The 20473-nt window shown below is 45.5% G+C and overlaps 1 long non-coding RNA gene across 1 annotated transcript; it reads right to left on the minus strand.

Annotated features, from left to right (window-relative positions):
• Positions 1-527: 527 nt before the first annotated feature.
• LOC148874227 (uncharacterized) lies at positions 528-10160 on the minus strand. Its single transcript, XR_016104774.1, has 4 exons — positions 10096-10160; positions 7660-7731; positions 7400-7494; positions 528-664 (listed from the first exon to the last, which is right to left on the minus strand). It is a non-coding gene; the product is annotated as an uncharacterized LOC148874227 (long non-coding RNA).
• Positions 10161-20473: the final 10313 nt, after the last annotated feature.

Genomic DNA, 20473 nt, shown 5'->3' on the forward strand with positions numbered 1-20473 from the left:
TCATCGGCATAGGCTAAATGCTTGCAATACCTAAGGCACAGGCACTTCGGCCAGGAACTGTGACGGATAGCACGCCCTGGCATGCAACAAGTTAAACCAGTAAGAGACAACCAATGCCAAATTAACCCGGGTGCAGACAGGTTAGGCATGTACCTATGTCACTCACCACGGTGTACACAAGGCTACCCCTACTAAGTGTCAGAATACAGTTTGGGACCACGATGGTTAAGGAACCAACACTCTGGGTAATCAGCCTAGTAGCCTAACAGTTCACAATAAGACAACCACTTCGGCAAGTAAAAGAAAATTGTGCAAGTATTTGGCGAAAAATGTTCTTCATTATATAGGCTCCATTACACTACATAAATACATTCAATACAAAAGAGAGGGAAATCGAGCTCGCAGGCCCAGAATACAAGGAGCGTCTGACTACTTGGGAGGCTCATCGGCCTTATTCAGGGTTTCTTTAGGGGTTTCCTCAGAAGAATTAGTCAAATTGGTGGCATCAGCCTCCCCGTTGCCGCCATCGTGTTCAGAGTCTGGGTCATCCGCGGCTGGCATGCCATGTCATCTATGATGTTGAAAGAAGTGAAGGCACTTATATCCAGATCCGGGTAGGTATCCTTATCCACCATCGGCCAAGATTGAACCCCCTGCGGTAGGCCTTTGACACAGGTGATAAATAAAATGTGACCAATTAACCAACCAACAAAACTACTTGTTACAAATAACATCTTGTTGTTGCATCGAAACATATACATGTTGACTAATCTGGCTAACGTTGAACTTGGTAAAATGAAATGGTTGAATAATTGAAAAATGAGATTATTCAGGAATACACATTGAATGCTGAGATTACGCTTTGAATTTCTGGTAGTAGATCCATAATCAAAAAAGTGTTTGTGATTGTTCCAGAAGAAATGAAACAAAAGATACGGTAGAACTAGGACAGTTATTGTATGAGGTCTACCCAATGCTAGATGCAGAGGCGCATAATAGATCGATATGAACATCATGAGCTGTCCCGTAATAAAACCAGTTGTTTCTGATACCTCCTTCTCGGTTCCTTCTTCATGGGGAAATATTCGAAGTGTCTTTTTTCTTTTGATTCGACTCGTGAAAAGATAATATACTATGGAGTTTTAGATTCATCTGAAGGAAAAAAGAAATAGAACAAAGAAAATAATAAAAAAAAATAAAGCAATTCAAAAATTTTTTAATTATAAAAATGAATTATTATTATTAAATTATATATAGGATACTATAATAGTTTAATATACATAGAAATTAGGAAAATTCATAGAGATATTTATTGACCTTTTCTCAATATCACTAACAAGATCCCAGAATAAGATTAGTTGATGGAACGGGAGGGGGTAGATCTAGAGAGTAACTGGTGCCGAGAGAAGGAATCACTTGTTCCTTGAATCGTTCTTTCAAAAAATCCATATGATTGATGAGTCATAAGACAATTCAGGGTTCAGAATAGTGTAAAAAGAAGTGCTTCGAATCATTGCTATTTGACTCGGACCTGTTCTAAAAAAGTTGAGGTATTTCGAATTGTTTGTTGACACGCACAAAGTCGGGGAAAACCTCTGAAATGATTTCAATATTAGACCTTGGACATATAATAGTTCCGAATCGAATCTCTTTAGAAAGAAGATCTTTTGTCTCATGGTAGCCTGCTCCAGTCCCCTTACGAAACTTTTGTTATTGGGTTAGCCATACACTTCACATGTTTCTAGCGATTCACATGGTATCATCAAATGATACAAGTCTTGGATAAGAATCTACAACGCACTAGAACGCCCTTGTTGACGATCCTTTACTCCGACAACATCTAGGGTTCCTCGAACAATGTGATATCTCACACCGAGTAAATCCTTAACCCTTCCTCCTCTTACTAAGACTACAGAATGTTCTTGTGAATTATGGCCAATACCAGGTATATAAGCAGTGATTTCAAATCCAGAGGTTAATCGTACTCTGGCAACTTTACGTAAGCTTGACGTAGTCGATGACGGACTGAACCTTGGTCTATTCCAGAGCATTGTGAAAGATTTTCGTCTTCTCCTCGATATCGGCCTTAAGAGACTCCACCTCGCGCTTTAGGGCCTCCTTGGTTCCCTTGAGGACCTGCATCTCGAGCTGCGAAGCCTTCTGGGCCATTTTGAGGCTTTCCACCTCGAGCTTTAGGGCTTCCTGACCAACTTGGAGCCCGTTCACCTCAGCCTTCAGTCTGTCTCATTCCCAGGCCAGCTCCTCCTTCTCTAGTGCCAAGGTGTCATTTAGACCTTTATGGGCGGCGGCAATACTCTCCAATTGATGGACCTTGTCCTGTGTTGCCTTCAGCTCGACATGGGCCACACGGGATGACTCCACAGTAGCCAATGCGCGCCTCAAGTGTTTATCAGATTAGAAAGTTAAGGCATGTACGGCAGTGTTCGCCTAATAGAAGGAAACTAGTCAGCAAAAAAAAAGGGGGGGGGAGAGAGAAGAAGGAGAAAGTAGATAATGGGTTGCCGCATGATGCCAACTTGTAGGCCTCAGAAAAAATGAACTTACCACCATGATGTGGGTTGCCGCATGACCTCCGAGTTGACTTGGGGAGAGTTCGGCCTAGCTCATGACTTCTGCACTGATGACGCCCCTCTTGCTTCGGTCGAGGCTGACCTCGGGATCCAAGATGGACTCCTCCTCTTCGGTCCCCGAGCTGGACGCCGCCGCGTCTGCAGTATGTTGAGTCGACCCCTCTGTAGCCTCAGCGGCCGCCCCAGCTGAGCTCGGAGCCTCAGTAGTAACCCCGGTTGGCTCATTCTCCAACCCCCTCGCAGCCTCAGGTCTTTGGGGTGGAAAATCACCCTCTAGATCTATCACCGGAGGGGCACTGTTGAGCCTGGTCTCAGGGGTAGGAGCCCGGGAATGATCGGGTTCGAGGGAGGGAGTCCTCGGTGACTCCACACGAGCCCTTTTGGTGGCCTTCTTGGCGGTCCGCTTCTTCCTCCTCTTCATTTGGTTTAGGAGCTGAGTAGCCATGATTCTCTCTTCTTCGTCCATGGGGCCTACAACTAAGTTGGCATCAGTAAATCCAAAAACGACAAGTAGATAAAAACAAAGCGCCAAAAGATAGAAATAGACCTACCTGAGCTCAAACTGGCCTGAGCGAGCTTCTCTTCAGTGATGTATCCCCGATGATCAAGCTCAGCCTAAGCCCACGAGTGGAAGGCCTCCCACGTCTACTAGTTGAGGGCGGTGCTGGTCGCTTGGGTAGCCACCCTCTAGTTGGTAAGGAAGGGCTATCTTGTGCTGGCCCGGACCACAAAGTAGTCCCACTTCCAAGTCGGGACCTCGCTCGGGAACTTATGCAGTAGCTTAAAGCCTGGGCAAGGAGATAAGTAGTAGACCTGCCCGTGCTCAGGGGGAGCGTTAGAGGCACTTTTTTTTATCAGCAGTATGGAGCAGAATATGTCCACGTCCAAAGAGAACTGCTTTTCATGGCAGAGGGAAATGGTTCCCACTAAATTCTAAATTGAGTTGGGGTGGAGCTGATCCAGCGTGATATTGAAATGCCTTAACACCTCGGGGATAAGGGGGTGAAGAGGGAGACGAAGCCTGCCGACGAGCTGTTCCCTGAAAATCACGACCTCATTCGGACCGTCCTCCCAGGGGAAATTACCGGTGGGAAGGTTGTAGCTGTACTCAGAAGGAAGATTGAATTGTTGGATGAGGTCTTGAAGCCTCTCCGGTGTTAGAATAGAGGGACCGAACTGGTTTGGCACCCGACCTCGATGGGAAGTGGACGCCAACTTACTCGAAGCTGCCTGTGCTTCGCGGGCAGGTTGGGCCGGGGAAGGGTCACCATGACCCAAAGTGCCCACCCCGGGCTCATCTGAAAATCTACTCTCGCTAGACATAAGGAGGACGGGCTAAGAAAAGAAGAAAGAAAAGTAAAGGAAAGGCTCAGAGACTCACATGAAACAGGCGAAAACGAGCTGAAAAGACCCGAGCTGGAGACTATAGATAGGAGCTCAAAGTGAAAGCTACTTAGCTATGAAAAGAATGCCAGAACCCCACTATTTATAGACCCGGGGCCTGGTGACCAACGGTCAGGATTGGATCAATCCAACGGACCTCAAAGAAACCGGTTGTGGGGGCTCTCGATGCGAATTTAATTTAGCACGTTTTTGGCTTCCATGCAGCATAAAGTGCCTGATGTCCGCGCGTGAGTTGCACGAGACATGGGTTTTTTCCCATAAAGAACCAAATGCCCAGCCGGTTCAGCCATTGAACCGCCTAGCACGATAGTGTGAGTAACCGAGCCAAATCCGCCCGGCAAACCATGAACTCCTCGCACTGGGGCCCCCGTCCCCAGAACGGGGAGTGGGGGGCAATTGATGGAGGACGATTTGGCTCAACCCCACGAACCCAGAACACGTGTTCATGACCTAGCTTGGTGAACAGTCCAACCTAGCAGTACGATCCTGACTCGGCGCGGAGGAAACGCCAAGTCAAAGACAGTCAATTCGCCGAGGGCTAATACCTTGGTGAGTCAGTCCCCCGCCTAGCTCGGAGAGCCCGGGCTCTCCCCTAAGGGACGCCAAACTTTTACCCACCTGGGAGGGAGCACCTCGGTGCTTCAAGGCAGGGACCCATCGTCCCTGAAGCACCCCAGTTTGTGGCAGCTCGGCGAGCCGCATGAGGGAAGTAGGAAGATCCCCTGTCCGACCGCTGTACTAGACAAATCTGGTGACAGCAGCTGTGTCCCTCGTCAGGCAGCGTCGTGCCTGCCACCTTTAGAAGGTGTCCTACACCTAACAGACACGTACCCAGTGGTGACGGCCCCTCGCGTGCCACCTTATCCTAGCCAATAACGACTGCGGTAGGTTGGTAGTGACAGTTATACCTGCCCTGTCAGAGGCCGGCGGGGAGAGGTAAAAGATTTCTACTATAAGGAGTTTAGCATCAAGGTGGGAGAGGGATTCATCTACGGTACGCGCGCTATCTCCACTCTTAGTCTTCATCTTTCTCCTTGCTTCTCCTACCAATTATATCGAATTAATTGAAGTTTTTAGTTCTAACTTGGAACAAAATTTAGAAATATTTAAAAAGAAAATTAAAAATTCATTTCTTTAAGTAGACGACCCTGGCCGAGTTTGAAAGAATGAATTGAAGGGTTGAGAGATCCATCACATGGACACCCAAAGATTGCGGAATAAGGGGCAAATTTCAAAAATTTTTCTCTCCCTTCAACTGGGAATCACATTCCCTATTTAGAAAATCACATCTTCAAGGATAAATCTTGAACCTTAAACTGAACCAGATCTGAACCAAAAGGAATGGGAGAGAATGATACCTGATACAGAGAAGCAATATCTCCCAACGAAGGTGTTCACGCCCAAGGAAGGATCCAAAGACTGCTCCCACTGAAGATGGCGCAGTGCAGGATGGAGCAGAATCAGTAGTGTTCTTCCCCAAGAACTCTGTCCTTCTCAAGAAACAGCAGGATGGAACGTGAGCACAGCTTCCTTTCAATCCTTTCTCAAAGAATTGATGTCAAGATCCAATCTTGACTTCTCCCACAGCTGGAGATCGAACTGGAAAACAGGGCGGCAAGAGCAGGGAGGCGACAAGAGAGTATTCGCAGGGTGCAGAATTCTCTCTTCTTGATTCCAGCACTAAAGAGGATCTGATGTATTTCCTTTTTTTTTTTTCTCTTAAGGCTGCCGCCCCCTCCTTCCTTTTGTTAACTTGAAGAGATCAGCCCCTAATCCCATTAGGAGGTGCTTATCCAAATCATATTTGGATCAGCCTTCTCTTCTAGTGATAAGGATAAACCCTTATCTTATCTGCAGATTAGATTAGCTTTATCCTAATCTTATTAGGAGGTTTCTAGATCTGAATCACATTCAGATCTGGACTCTCTGAGTGGATAGGATGAAGACCCTATCCTAACTGCTAATCCATCTCAGAATTCGCCCCATTAATTAACTAAATTAATAGCCTAGTTCGAAATGGGCTTTAGGCCCATTAAGCTTATGTGCTCACTTAACCTTCCTAACTGCTACCCAGTTGGGCTTCCTTGTATGGCGTGGGACCCAAGCATTGATCTACACATCAGCCACATGGGTTCGGCCCAGCCTTTGTTACAAGGCCTGGTCAAATACACTGTTAAGACAGTGCACCCCCTGAAACCCATCGAATGGGCTCTATGGGCCCAACGCTTACCCTAAGTGGTCCCTGGGCCAAGCCACCTTGTAACACCCAGGGACTGTGGGCAGATGCAAGATTAGCCCATCAAGTATTATCCTCAATGGTCTTACACTTAACCTCTTAGCCTATAATGATCATACACTGCCCGACAAGAGAGGACCTCTCCCTCGGCTGCAAGGAACAGTGTTGCACTCTCCACTTATATGGATCCCGGGAATTAAAACCCTTTTGCAAACATTTTAGAAACCATAATATATATATTTTTATATCTCATATAAAATATACTTTGCAAAACAAATCTCAACGGTTGAAAACGGTTGCCGGCAGTCTTGGTTTCCAACAGTGAGAGTGCATCCCCGACCATTACCTTTGTCCGACAAAGGAGCTGATCCTGTCACTATGATCACACACTCAGATGAATTCTCGAATTGTCCCAACATACCCAGGTTTTGACCCCCGCTAAGGATCTCACTGATTGGTACATCAAAGACAGCCCGATCCGACACCTAGTGCAGTATCATAATCGAGTCTAGGGGTCGGGTGTAACTTTCCAGTTTTGCCCATCAATCTCCACGGTCCAGGGCAATACTGGAAATCTGGTCCAGTTCAAAGATTCAATTAATCCCACACTGTATGTGCCTAGGGTCTCACCCCGGTAGCTGAGACAAGACACCCCAACTGACTTGGTGGCACCACAGTGTCAGCCTTGTCAAGATAGGTCTCCCCAGACCGACCCACTGGCTGTGAACATTCTAAACTAACACGAGTCTCAATAAGTGTCCAGTTTAAGGGTATTACACAGAAACATACCAAGGGAACATGAATCAAATATGTACTTTTATTCATTTACAATAAACTCATAAAGTACATCAATTTTGGTTGAAGCTAAGGGCATACAAAACTGTCTAACATGAATAGTCCGAATTAAAGAAAGCTGCAATCCTATAAACATTAAAAATGAATATAAACTGGTTAGTGAATTATTTTAATAATTAAATATGAAAAAAATAAAATAGTAAAAAAAGTTCTAGATCTAGAGTCCTGACAAACTTTGGATTTCTTTGTTACAGACTTACCGTCTTAGTAGCAGTTACAAACTTACAAATTACAATGTGGGAGAAGGAGGAACCGCTTTCTAGTGGTGAATAAACCACTGGCTGGAGGAGGAGGAGAAAGAGAAAAATGATACCTGGGGGCTGGAGGTAGTAGTCAGCGACAATTTCTGCTAAAAACTGTTTGCTCGTGCAATGCATGGGCTTTCTCAGATTCCAAAATATCCTATCACTTTAAATAGTATGGAACTCAATGACAATATCCTATTGCTAAATTAATTAAACAAATTCAGATTAGAAAAAACCAATGTTGACAATGAAAAAAAATATGGATTTTAAGGGTAAAAATAACTATTGCCGCTAAATATAGTTTGGATTTACTACTTTAGGTGAATACCTCTTAGAAATTCTATTGCTTCTTCCAGTAGAAGACCTAGTAATTGATTGTATCCTTTCAATGTTGTTGTTACTGTAAGAGAAAAGGATTATGCAGTCATATCAATTTAAGGGCAAGCTTAATATTGAGAAAATGTAAAAGCACAAAAACTGCATGAATAACATTCCAAAGGATATTTAGGATCCCTCAGTTGCATTATATGTAACACCTCCTAATCTGCTATTTGTCATGGTGCACTCAATGTATATAGATTTCAGCTCTAAAAGTGGATAGGTACAGTACATATACCTCTTCATTTTTAAGGTATTCCTAATTCAACTATAAATGACCTCAAATAATAGTTTATAAGGCAGTTTGTTTTGATTAACCAAAACATTTCAAATAAAAAACAACAATAGTCCAAACACAACCTAAACCAGTATTGAAACTTGGAGTTGTAAAATGCTGATGATGCAAATATGCATGGCTATTTATAATTTAATAACTTCATTGGTTTTGATTTATATTCCCATTGAATATTTTGTAAAGTAATTTCCTCTTCCCCTCTCTATAACTATCTATAACTGAATAATTGCCACATTTGAATCACATATCCGTTGTGGTATAAAGTAGTATAAAGGTGTAATGGATCATTCTTAGATTCTATGTCATGTAGGGAGCTATGAATAGATTCATCTTCCTCACTTCCTATGGGACGGAGAAGGGGTGAAGAGGATGTGTTGGGTAAGGATCTGTGTAGTTCTATTTTGCTGTGAAGGGACAAAGCTCAAATCTCTCAAGGAACTAGGGGGAGAGGTTGAGGGTGTTGAATTGGAATGTAAGGGGTTTGATGGAGAAAAAGACGATGGCATGGCGTGAAATTTAATTAAGCTTGGATCAGTGGTGGTGCTGTTACAGGAACATTCACTTAAAGTTCATTTGACATTAAGAAAATGGCTTTTTAAAATGCCTAAAAACATATATGAATAAGGTTTCTATTGGCTATGGGAAACTGATCAGAAGCAGTCCTTCATTTCGGAAAATTCAAGAGATGAAGAGATTTGAATCTGATCTGTTGCATTGATAGCATGCCTTTACTTTCCCTTTCTTCTGAATTATCTCTTCTAATAATAGTATCTTATTTTGGCATTTTTTTGTAGCAAGATTTGGTAAGTCATGTTGTCTATGCATATTATCCTTTTTTTTATTTTATTGACAAAACAAATAAATAAATTAATTGTTTGGAGTTAAGAGAAAGATACATTGTATAATTTAGAAAGAGTCCTGTGATGTTTACCGAAAACAGTCACATGATTGAAGTATCCTCCATTACTCGTATTGGTATTGGTTTTAGACTTGGTGTCATATTATGCTAATAGGGGCACACTCAGGATGAACAGGTATAAAGGTGATAACATGGTATTTCCTTTAACAATATATTCTTCCTCTTCTTCAGGGTCTTCGTCATTAGTGGATTCATTTCTGACAACTCTACAATTTGTAAGCTTCTTTTTTTTTTAAGTTGAGAAGCTTCGACCTCAAATCTTCAATGTACAATTCTAGTCTTAAGCGCTTCCATATATTGTTTTGTAACTCTTCGTAATTGACATCATTTATTTTCATATTGAAGTATTCTATTATTTTTTTTACTTCCTTCCTAGCTGCATCTTGTTTCATCTCCTTTTTAGAAGTAGATACTATTCCATAAAATTTCCATTTGTCTTCACTGATTGTTATAAGAACTGAGGCCCTAAAATCCTTCCCCACATCTTCAACCAAGAATACTCGTTAAGTAGATTCTTGAATAAAATGCTCATCTAATTTAGTGCTGTCATCTGCGTCCTAAATGAAAAATCAAACATAAGCTATTACATTAACTGTACTTTGATTGAGTAGACTAAGGAAATTAATTATGAATGTCTACTTACAAAACATTCTTAGTTTGAACACATGTCTTGGGGTACGACTGTTGCAAGAACTTGAAATAAGTGAAAATTTAAATATCTATTGATGTTGTAAAACCGAAATGAAGCCAAATAGAGTAAAATAATATTAGGGTTTTAAGAAGATTTAACTTTCTTAGTCTGAGCACATGTACTGGGGTACGACTGCTGCAACAACTTCAATTAAGTGAAAATTCAAATATCTATTGATGTTGCACAACCGAAATGAAGCAAAATAGAGTAAAACAATAGGGTGCTAAGAAGGTTATTTATGAATATCTATTCATAAAAATAAAAGGGTTTTAAGAAGATTTAACTTTCTTAGTCTGAGCACATATTGTGGAGTATGACTTGCTACAACAACTTCAACTAAGTGAAACAGAGGAAAATAAAAGGGTTTTAAGAAGAAATGGAAGATGATGGTAGACAATCATCTACAATTGGCCACTTGTAAAAGGAACCACGACAAGAGCAGAAAGATGAAATGCATAACACAGTAAGAGAATGATAGTACCTTTTCAAAAGTCACTTCTCCAATTGCTCTCCTCCAATTGTACGTGTATAGCCCAAGGGAATGACCTTCTCCATTTATAGGTTGCCAAATGTGAATGCTTAAATGTGTTCGTTCACGACCGTGAGCTGAGAAAGCAGTCCATAGACTTCACAGTCATATGTTCCAAAACCGAACGTGGGAGCGCCGATCTCTTTGAATGTGAACGTAGGAGGTGTGAAGTTGCAGGGAATAGTTTGTGGGACATAAAACGTTGTCTCTTTCAATACGAACGTGGGAGGTGTTTCGTGAATGATAAGTTGCAAGGAACAGTTTGTTGGAGCCATGAAGTTGCAAGGAATGTGGGCGGGGTATTTTGGTTTCAATTAGGGTGGGAGTAATTTACATATACGCCCTCTATATGCATAAACATGTAGGGGTAGAATCTGTCCAATGAAAACCCTAGAAAAGGGTGCTATTACGGTGGGAGTAATTTACATATACGCCCTCTATATGCATAAACATGTAGGGGTAGAATCTGTCCAATGAAAACCCTAGAAAAGGGTGCTATTACGGTGGGAGTAATTTACATATACGCCCTCCATATGCATACACATGTAGGGGTAGAACCTGTCCAATGAAAATTTCATGAAAGGGTGTTATTCACACTTTTAGGTTCATGGCTTGAATTTTCAAAAATCCATTATAGATTCAGAAAAGTATGGACAGGCCCAATGCAGAGCTATAAACATTCAAAATGGACCAGTCTTGGATTGAACCTTATTCAGTCCAAAATCAATTCGGATGGATTGGACGGACCAATAAGACATATTGGATTGGATCAATCTGGTCCAAAATATTTATTAGATTGGATTTGACCTGGTCCATTTGTAACAAATTTATATTCGATTGGGTTGGATTGAGCCAATATCCGGTCCATTGATATACGATAAGAATATATGTGTCAATGGACCGGGTTTGGGTTGAAACCAATTTAAATCAAAATGAATTTGAACAGATTGGAAGGTCTAGACATTGAATTGGACCAGTCCAAATTGATCCAAAACATTCATTGGATTGGATTAGACCTGGTCCATTTATAATGAATTCAGATTGAACTGGATCGGATTGGACCAAATCCAGTCCAATTGACACCTCTACAGAGAACCACCACACACCGAATTTGCTAATCCATCTGCTATTACATTACCTTCACAAAGAATGTGATTAGAAAACTTGATCCGCATGTTGGCTATCAAATCTGAAATTCCCATGAAGAATGATCCAAGGGGATAATGCTCTACATTAGTTTTTGATGAATTGTTCATCACAAATGGGTCCAATAATTTGATGCTAATATGGCTTCATATGTTATACAATGATTATAAGTGCTAGTTATTTAAGAAGCTCGTACTTTAAGTTATCTAATTAAAACTATAAAAGTTATAATTTTAATACATTTAATTCATATTTAAAAACTTTAAAAATTGTAAATATTAATTCAAATTTGATACTAATAATAATAAAATAATAATAATAATAATAATTGATGGAGGATGATTTGACCCGACCTATTGAGACGATGACATGTGGATCTGACTCAGCACGAGCAACAACTCAACGTCATGGCCTGACCACAACTAAATGATGAGCCTGTAGAGCAGCTCGCAACGTCATAACTCGCTATAGGGGGAGCTCGCCACAACGCGAGCTCCAGGTCCCCCGAGCTACTGGAAAGGGAATACTCCAAGAATATTTCAGCTTGTGAGCTAGGGAAACTAGCTCACTCCAGCACCTGGGCAGAAGAACTGCCCCAAAGACCAACCTTGATGAGGGTCACCTCGAAATACTCCTAAGAGCTTGCTAAAAAGTAGCTCTTTGCGCGACAGGGTAGCTCGCAACTTAGCAACATGACGCTCTCAAGAAGCTTCTACTAACAAGACCGTACTCATCAGACTGCACCACGTCTCTCGACTAACAGCACAGTCCCTGCCCATTTGACAGTCTGCACCCACGTCTCTCGACAAATGGTGGCATGCCTGTCCCTTCAAGATGTGTCACTCATCCAAGCGGTAGTACATTGTAACGATCACCTGCGCAGCCCTGGCAGGTAATGGCTGTGACAGGAGCCCAGTGGCGGTTACGCCCAATTTGACAAAGAAGCCACTATAAAAGCCCTTTAATTGAAGGAGAGAGGAGACTCTCTCGAATGAGATCTGAACTTGAATTCTTACTTGCTTACGAGCTAATCTTGAGACACAATGATCCAGCGTGACCTACACTCTTAGCCTCTTATACTCTTTTCTTCCTCCCCAACGTTCTAACTTAAGCTTCAGAGTATTCCCGCTGGGCAAATGCCCCGGGAATCCTTCACCTTTGTCTTCTCAGGTGTTGTCCGTTGGTAGTAAGGAGCCAGTCAGCAGCCAGCTAGGAGTAACCATCCAGCTAGGAGTGCCCGGATTGTGCCGCATCATTTGGTGTCATCTGTGGGAAACGCTTCTAAAAGCCTTCCTCTAAGCTTTCACAGTTTCTCTTCCAAAAAAACTCAGCATTCATGGCTTCTTCCAGCAATGCCAGACATGGCACTAGTCAGAATGCTTATGGGGAGCAGCCCCAGCTTTCTACTATCTGTATTGGACAGTTCATCGTCCCCCTCTCTGTGGATGGAGTCCCCAGTTTGAACGTGACTCTTATAGTGGCACCCGCGGTTGCTCCACTCCCTTCCATAGTTGGAGCAACCTTTGTTGAACCCTCGGTTGTGCCCCCAACGGCCAACCCGAACTAGTTGGAGGACTTAATGAAATGCATGCGAGCAATGCAGGCTCAAATGCAACAATTTCAACAATTCCAACTCTACCAACAACAAGTGCTGCACCAGGTCTCCCAATACCAGTACCAGCAGTAGTTCCCCTATCTACCTCAGGCCCAACCGTCGCTTCTCCCTCGGCATCCAGCCACAAAGCAGACCAAGCCTTCCTGCTGGAGTGAGCGACCTTGCCGGGGAGAGGCCTCCCAGGCTCAGGATCCTGCCCAGAGCCAAGCCTCCTCCCATAGCAAGAAGGAGAGGCCAACTACCCTCGCCGCGCAGCCTGTGGGTAGGTCGGGGGCCTCCCAACCAACCAAGCCCGTATCGCCCCAACCTTCATAGTTCGAGCTCTCGCTCGCAGAGAATCCTTTCGAGGTATTGGCCATAGAGCATAGGCAGGGCCCTTTGGTCCAGAGTCACCACCAGTAGTCTAAGCCTATCGAGCTCGGCGATACTGATGCGTCAAGCACTAACACCGAGCTAGCAAAGCAGCAGCGAAGATGACAGCGAGCTCGCTGAACTACTACCCGAGTCTCTCACGAGCTCAAAGGAAAAGAGGAGGTATAATTAGGTGAAGTGGAAGCTACCCCTCTCCTCTCAGTTTCTTCCCCGTTATCTCCAGAACTCTTCGCTGTCCACATGCCAAGGGACTTTAAGCTCCCTCATATGGATAAGTATGATGGGTCTTTTGATCCAAACGACCATGTGAACGCCTTCTAGTCCCAGATGCACCTGACAAGAGCCAGTGAGTCCTGCATGTGCGTGGCCTTCTCCACCACTTTCAAAGGAGTAGCCCACACCTGGTACTGAAACCTCGCGCCCGGCTCGATAAGAAGTTGGGCACAGTTTGTGCAAGTTTTCAACTCTCACTTTGTCACTAGTAAAAGGTGCCTGCGAACTCAAGAGAGCCTCCTCGACATAGTGCAAAAGGAAGGGGAGTCCATTTGGAGCTACATCAAGTGGTTCAATGACGCTTGTTTGCTGATATCCGACTTGAATCCCGCAGTTCACCTCACAGTAGCCAAGCAAGGCATCACCCACAAAGAGTTCAAGTGGCACGTAGTTGTCAACCAACCCAAGATCGTGACTGAGTTCCTTAAGCTCGCAGATCGGTTCATAGGGATAGAGGAGGAAATCAACCAGAAGGGCGAGCAAGCCCCAGAAAAAAGAAAGAGGGAGCCAGAACCCCCGTCTCAAGGCGATAGCAGGAAGAAGGACACAGATCGGGGGGCAAGGCTAGTCCAGCCCTTCCGAGCTCCAGCAGCAGAAAGGGACTATACACCCCTCAACGCGAAGCAGGCCGAGATCCTCATGGTGATCAAGGACGCTCCATACGTGAAGTGGCCTCCTCGATTGAAGGTTGACCCTAATGCTAGGAACAAAAATTTGTATTGCAGCTTTCATAAAGATCACGATTGTAGCACCGAAAGTTCTAAAAACCTCCGCGATGAGATAGAAGAGCTCATCCGTCGTAGATATTTGAGAAATTTTATACAAAATAATAATAATAATAAAGCAGGTTGACATGGGGAGCAAAGTAGAGATGCTCCCGGACCAGTAGACAAGCGGAACAGCCGTAGAAGCAGCCCCCTGAAGTAAGACTAGTTCGGGGGACCATCCATGTCATAGTCGGAGGCTCAATTGTGGTGGGCTGCACCTCAGCAGCAGCTTGCGTGTCAACTCACGAGACAGACAGGGAGGAGCGGAACCCACCAAAGTGACCAAGGACAGAAGACCCCATCTTCTTCACAGAGGATGACACGCGCGGGGTCCACTACCCCCATGACGATGCGCTCGTAATAAAGATAAAGATCGATGTCTTCGAAGTTAGGCGCGTTCTTGTCGATTCGGGCAGCTCAACAAACATCCTCTTCAAAGTGGTCTTCGACCAACTCTAGCTTCAAGAGTGCGACCTAAAGCCCGCGAACACTCCCCTGGTAGGCTTCAATGGAGAGAAAGTTCGGCCCTTGGGAAGGGTAACAGTACCTGTGGAAGATGGCACCTGGCCTAGCATAGTGAGGCTCAACTACGATTTCCTAGTAGTTGCAACCCCCTCCCCATATAACGCCATAGTAGGTCGGCCGATTACCCATGCCCTACGGGCTGTGGTGTCCACCTACTACTTGGCCATGAAGTTCCCCACGGACTTCGGCATTGGTGTAGCGCAAGGTGACCAGCTTGAGTCTCGCAAATGCTACGTCGCTACCCTTAAGAGAAAAACCACAGCTTGGGAAGGGTAACAGTACCTGTGGAAGATGGCACCTGGCCTAGCATAGTGAGGCTCAACTACGATTTCCTAGTAGTTGCAACCCCCTCCCCATATAACGCCATAGTAGGTCGGCCGATTACCCATGCCCTACGGGCTGTGGTGTCCACCTACTACTTGGCCATTAAGTTCCCCACGGACTTCGGCATTGGTGTAGCGCAAGGTGACCAGCTTGAGTCTCGCAAATGCTACGTCACTACCCTTAAGAGAAAAACCAAGGTAGCCAATGACCTCGAGTTGAAGCGACCTACGGAGCAAAGCGAAGAGTGAGCTATGCCCACAGAAGAGACTGTCTCCATCCCGGCCTCGACGTAAGACCCAGCCTGGACTCTTAAGATCGGTGCTTCCATTAAGGAGCCCCTGCGATCTAAACTGGTACACTTTTTACTTGAAAATTTAGATGTTTTTGCATGGTCTACGGCAGAAATGCCCGGTATAGACCCTAGCATCATAACTCATAAACTTAATATTGATCCTGTAGTTAGGCCTATTAGATAGAAGAAACGCAACCTAGCCCCAGAGCGATGGTGGGCAGTTGACAAGGAGGTCGGGAAGCTCCTTGTAGCCAATTTTATCAAGGAAGTCCATTACCCGATCTGGGTGGCCAACCCCGTTCTGGTGAAAAAGGTTAACGATAAATGGCATATATGCGTCGACTACACCGACCTGAACCGAGCTTGTCCAAAGGACTGCTTCCCACTCCCCAGGATTGACCGTCTGGTGGATGCGACCTCGGGGAATGAGTTGCTGAGCTTTCTAGATGCCTACTCGGGCTACAATCAGATCAGGATGGACCCTGTTGATGAAGAGAAAACTGCATTTGTAACTGAGCTCGGCCTATACTGCTACAAGGTCATGCCCTTTGGGCTAAAAAATGCCAGGGTGACCTTTCAAAGACTTGTAAACAAACTGTTTGAGCCGTTGATTGGCCAAAAAATAGAATGTTATGTAGACGACATGGTCGTCAAAACCCAGCTCTCATGTGATTTAATACAAGACTTGAATTTAGTTTTTGAAATCCTGCATAGATTTAATATGAAGCTAAACCCGAATAAGTGTGTCTTTGGTGTCACCTCGGGTAAATTTTTGGGATACATCATAAACCGGCACGGCATTGAAGCCAACCCGAACAAAATAAAAGCCATCTTAGATATGAGACCACCCCGAAAAATGAAGGAGGTTCAGAGGCTGAATGGCCGAATAGCCACCCTGAGCCGCTTCATGTCCAAGTTGGCGGATCGCTGCCTACCATTCTTTAAAGCAACTAAAAGCAAAGGGTTTGAATGGGCCCATGATTGTCAGCTCACGTTTGATGACCTCAAAAAGTGCCTCGCTGGTATACCGGTCTTAACCCGGCCCAAAGAGGGTGGTGTTTTAGAGTTGTACCTCTCGGAAAGTGATGAAGTGGTCAGCTCGGTACTAATAAAAAAAGCAGATCGGGTCCAACAACCTATCTACTATGTTAGTAAAGTGTTGTAGGGAGCAGAAACGAGATATCCAGAGATAGAAAAACTGGCGTATGCACTGGTCATTGCAGCCTGCAAGCTCCGTCCGTACTTTCAAGCTCATACTATTATCGTCATCATCAACAAACCTCTGAGGCAAGTCTTACTCAAGCCCAGGGTTTCTGGTCGATTGACGAAGTAGGCCGTTGAGCTCAATGAGTACGACCTCCAATATAAGCCGCGAACTACTATTAAGGCCCAAGCCTTAGCAGATTTCATTGCGGAGTGCACTTTCAGCTCTGAAGTCCCCAAGCCGGTTGAGCACGAGGCCCCTAGCTCAGGCGAGCCTCGGAGCTCCCAAGCCGGTTGAGTTCGAGCACCGTCAGGTAGCATCTAGTGTGGCACCTCTCCTAGTTAGGCCAAGAGTGAACTGGGATGAGGAGCCCTGGATCCTTCACGTAGATGGCTCCTCGAACCAGCAGGGCAGCGGAGCCAGAATAGTTCTGCACGGCCCAAGTAGCACAAAACTGGAGTACGCACTATGCTTTGAGTTCACGGCATCCAACAATGAAGCAGAGTACGAAGCATTGATAGCCGGGCTAGCTCTAGCCAAAGAAATGAAAGCCAAGCACATTATCATCTGCAGCGATTCCCAGCTCATGGTCAATCAGGTCACAGGAGAATACGAAGCTCGCGAGTCGACTATGATTGCCTACTTGGCCAAAGTAAGAGAGGCTCTGCCCAACTTCTAGTCACACTTCATCAGGCAAGTCCCGAGGTTTAAGAACGCTAGGGCCGATGCCCTGTCCCGGTTAGCCAGCAATAGTGATAACACCATGAGAACCGTGTACATAGAGAACCTGCCTCGACCTAGCATTCTTGGGGGGGCAGAGGAGGTCGCTCCTGTTGTTCAAGCAGAGCCGAGTTGGACTGCCTGCTCATGAGCTTCCTGCTACATGGGACCCTCCCTGCAAATCGCAATGCTGCTAGAAGTGTAGAGCGTTAGGCGGCCAAATACGTCATGATAGACGAACGACTGTACCGAAGATCCTACATGCTCCCCTACCTGTGCTGCTTGTGACCTTCCGAAGCAGAGCACGTGCTCCGTGACACTCATGAGAGCTTGTGCGGCGGACACTTGGGGGTTAGGGCCCTCGCCCAAAAAGCACTACGATAGGGATACTATTGGCCAACAATGAAAGTAGACGCTATTGAGCTCGTCAGAAAGTGTGACAAGTGCCAGAAGCATGCCAATATCCACCATCAGCCCACTGCCGATCTCAAGTATCTCACCAGCCCGTGGCCTTTCGCGTAATGGGGCATCGATATACTTGGACCGTTTCCACCAGCAACAGGCCAGAGGAAATTTCTAGTGGTAGCAGTGGATTATTTCACCAAGTGGGTAGAAGCCAAACCTCTTGTAACAATCACAGCCCGAAATGTTCTGAACTTCTTTTGGAAGAACATAGTATGCCACTTCGGGTTACCTCAGGTATTTATTTCAGATAATGGAAAGCAGCTCGAGGACATCAAATTCTAGAACTAGTGTCAAGACATGGGGATCCAACAACTCTTCAATTCGGTCGCGCACCCTCAAGCAAACAACCAAGCAAAAGTCACGAACAGAGCTATACTCCGCGGACTGAAGGCACGGTTAGATCGAACTAAAGGACTATGGGTGGGAAAGCTGCCCAATGTTCTATGGGCTTACCGAACTACAGAGAAAACTGCACCAAGGCAGTCATCCCAGCTGAAATCGAGGTTCCCTCGCTATGACTGGAAGCATATGATGACAAGGCAAATGAAGATGAGCTACGTACCAACCTCGACCTACTCGATGAAGTAAGGGACCTCGCATATATCAAGACCACAACTTACCAACAAAGAGTAGCTCAGTACAATAATGCTAGGGTCAAGAAGCGGAACCTCCGCGTTGGCAACCTTGTCCTTCGTAAAGTTATGGTACCTGAGCCCAGCGCTGGCAAGCTCAGACCGAATTGGGAAGGACCCTATCGAGTGAAATGGGTGCTTGGGGAAGGAACATACGAGCTCGAAACCCTTGAAGGGAAACAAGTACCTCGGAGATGGAATATTGTCAACTTAAGGCAATATTACCTGTAACTACTAAGTAGACCACGAGTCACTCTCAGAGCCTAAGGGCCAAAATGCTGAGCTAACATGACCTCGGTGCAACAAGACCCAATCGCCTCGATGGCATGGGCAAGCTACTGAGTAGACCATGAGTCACTTCCAGAGCCTAAGGGCCAAAATGCCAACCTAACATGACCTCGGCACAATAAGACCTAGTCGCCTCTATGGCATGGGCAAACTACTGAGTAGACCATGAGTCACTCCTAGAGCCTAAGGGCCAAAATGCCGAGCTAACATGACCTCGGGGCAATAAGACCTAGTCGCCTCTATGGCATGGGAAAACTTCAAGGGCAGACTATAAGTCACCCCCTCAGCCTAAGGGCTAAAACACCGAGCTAACTAAGACCTCAGTGCCGAAGGCAGAGTGTATAGTTCGGACATAGATGGTAATCACTTTGCGGATAATGACTACCGAAAAGTCCTACTTTAGGTATGTAGCTCTAATAGCTAGGGTGATGAGATCGCTTTAGCAAAAAATACAGGGAGCATGCCATACTTTGAAGAAAAAAGAAGTCTCATTACCATTGCGAAAAAAACAAAATGAACTAAACAGCTCGAGAAAGTTTAACAGAAGGTAAAAAGGGCACAACCACCCAACAAGGTCTTTTCAATACCGGGTTTATGGCACCCGGGAGCCACCAAAAATCAAAGTAGAAAACCAACACCGCCAACCTCAGGGGTCGACCTCCTCCCCCTCGTCCTCATCCTCTGGGGAGTTAGGCTCTTCCTCCTCCGCCTGGTCTGCCGTCTCGGGAGACAGGCCCTTCATGGTGATGCCATCAAGATTGAGCCCAAAAAATTTCTTTTGGACCAACAAGCGGCAGAGCTTGAATCTGGAGCGGTACGAGCTCGAGCCATACTCCACTTGGAGGTTGTCATACTCTTGGGAGTCCTTGAAGTCCCAGACCGCCCTCTCTCGCTCGGCCTCCACCATGTTGTCGAAGTTTCGAGTTCGGTCCAGAAGAATGGACTCCAAGTCCCGAACCTGTTGACGAAGGAGCTCCCTCTCTACAGCCACCCTCAATGACTCCTCCTTGTAGCGTGCACTCTCCTCGAAAAGCCTAACGATCTATGCCTCCTGGTCCTGGACGAGCTGCTCCTAGGACTCGCTCCCCTTACGGGTGTGATGGAGCTCGCCCCGGGTCCGGTCGAGCTTGCCCTGGAGCTTCTGAACAATGACCCTTTGATTGTAAGCGTCGCCGGAGTGGATGTTCGTCTGGAGGGCCATGGCATGGATGGCGGAGTTCACCTGCCAACAGGAGACTAAGGTCAAAAGGAAGCAAAAGGAAGCAAAAAACAAGGAGAGAGGAAGGACCACTTACCACAATACAGTGAGCGCGCGGCGAGATCCCAGGGCTCCATCTCCCCCCACTTAGCAATCTCCTTGTGGAAAATCGCCCTTCGGCTCTTCTGCCTAGCCACTACATAGTCATTAATACCCTCCCAATTCCCGATTGGGATCCGCGGGTAGGGAAACAACTGAGATGGACCAGGAGAAATCACCCCTTGCTACGGTTGCTCACCCTCCTCGAGGCCAACTCCACCAGCACCTCCTTCAGAGGGAGGCAGTGGAACTTTAGGCGGTGGAGAAGTGAAGTCTGGCTCCGCAGACCCAAACTCAGTATCCCCAGAGGTGGGAGTCTGGTCAGGACGTGATCTCTTCACTTTGCGCTTCTGGTTGCTTGAGAGGAGGCGACGCGCGTCAACACCAGACATGATGGCTGCCAAAAAACC

The sequence above is a fragment of the Nelumbo lutea genome, chromosome 1 (assembly GCF_056320005.1).
Source record: "Nelumbo lutea isolate HS-2025 chromosome 1, American lotus-T2T, whole genome shotgun sequence".
Taxonomy (NCBI): Eukaryota; Viridiplantae; Streptophyta; class Magnoliopsida; order Proteales; family Nelumbonaceae; genus Nelumbo; species Nelumbo lutea.